This window comes from Rosa chinensis, chromosome 4 (genome assembly GCF_002994745.2).
Source record: "Rosa chinensis cultivar Old Blush chromosome 4, RchiOBHm-V2, whole genome shotgun sequence".
NCBI lineage: Eukaryota > Viridiplantae > Streptophyta > Magnoliopsida > Rosales > Rosaceae > Rosa > Rosa chinensis.
Window position 1 is genome coordinate 46,092,642 of NC_037091.1, and position 1,798 is coordinate 46,094,439.

General features: G+C 37.4%; 1 long non-coding RNA gene across 1 annotated transcript; it reads right to left on the bottom strand.

Moving 5' to 3' along the window:
* Positions 1 to 376: 376 nt before the first annotated feature.
* Positions 377 to 1,213, bottom strand: LOC121052637. Its single transcript, XR_005809688.1, has 3 exons — positions 1,003 to 1,213; positions 829 to 913; positions 377 to 711 (listed from the first exon to the last, which is right to left on the bottom strand). It is a non-coding gene; the product is annotated as an uncharacterized LOC121052637 (long non-coding RNA).
* Positions 1,214 to 1,798: the final 585 nt, after the last annotated feature.

Consider the following 1,798-nt stretch of genomic DNA (forward strand, 5'->3'; position numbering starts at 1 on the left):
CTTACAGCATTCTCAATTAAAGAAGCACAAAAATTGATTCAAGTTTACAGCAAAACATTTCCCCGTCCAAACAATCAAACAAACATTTCCCCATCCAAACAATCAAACAACCATTTCCCCTTTTTAATTGCTAGGTTTCATATTTCATATTGCACGAGGAACAGAACAAAATTAGATAGGAGTAGTCCAGCAAAACATTTGAATAGAATTAAAATGAAAGGCTCATGGCTGCTAAAGCTTCCATACTCTTTGAGTCTTCTATCTGGCCTAACAACTGAAAGTATTGCAGCAAGTACACAAATATTTTAGCAACCAAACAGAATAACAATGCAATAGGAAAAAAAAATACATATATCAATCGCAGCAAAGTAGCCAGATCAGTTTTATCAAAATATAATAAAGCTTGGTAACATGGTATCTCCTTTTGTTTCGTTTCTCTCATCTCCTCTCTATCCTTCTGCATTTATTTTTGTAGATTTCTTTTCTTCTAAACCTCTGAACAGTCATAGTTACTAAACATTCGACCATCTAACACACCAAAAACCTAAGACACAACTATGCAACTCATTATATGGAATAGATTATCAATGTAAAACTCTTGTTTGCCAATTTGTGATTACCTCCAAGACACACAAACCTCCAAGATTATTCATGTGATTATCTGTGGCTAAGAGTAAGGAGGTGATTGCTTGTCAATTTGCCATGCCCAGTCTACAACGGTTAGTCAAGAGCAAACAAACTTTTTAGAAGCAATAAACATAAACATGAAACTGATTTGAGAGCAATCACACTATTGAAAATGACGATTTTTGAGAGATAATAGCACACCCGACAAAAAGGAAAGGAAAAACAGGTCGTGTAGGATGAGGCAGAGAATAACACATCAAAGAACCTATGTGCTATGTAGGTGATTCTGCAAAAATTTCAACAAAAACCAAAATTTCAAAAGAGAAATCTTCAAATAAAAATTGCGAATACATAGAATTAAATAAGAATGATCACCATCTGGGTCATCTTGTTTATAATTGTGTGAAACTTGGATCTGGAGGATGAGGGGTGCGTCCGTGATGGCATGATGATTGAAGAAAGATTGAAACTTTGGGATCAGATTGAGATATGCATTCATTAGAATCCATGTCAAAATATCGAACAATATTGCCTTTTTCAGTGAGATAGAAGATCATTGAGATAGAGAGAAGGGAAAATGTCGACGATGAAGGCGGTGCGAAAGTGAAATGAGAACGAACGACTTTCTGATGTAAATTTCAGAAAAGCAAGAGGACAATTTAGGTTGTTTATTAAAATTCATTTAAACCTCCGCATCAGGACTTGCTTCCCGCAAAAGCAGAAACCAAAAAGCTACGAATTGTAGCTTCCTGATTTCTCCGGTTGGAAGAAGCGCTTCGGGCCGAAAGCTGCCCCCAAGTGGTTTACCAAACAGCCCAAAAGAATTTTGGAAGCGCTTTTGGGAGGAAAAGCAGTTTCAAAAGCCCTCCCAAACTGGGCCTTAGTCATAGAAGCAACTAATTCTTCAAGAGATTCACCTTGAGGTGTTGGCGATTGATAATCATGGTATGATAACAAAGAAGCTTCAAAATCATTAAAGGATCCGTGTTGGATATTTGAGTAGCCATTCCACTCAGAGTGTGGAGGATATTCCCATGCCCGATTGTTTGCAGGCGCATAATGATCATTCCAATGCCCCTGGTTTGCTTGATATCCTCCAAACATGCTACTTTGATGAAAGTCACTTTGATATTGCATGTTTGGGCATGTCTCCGCTGAATGCCCAACCATG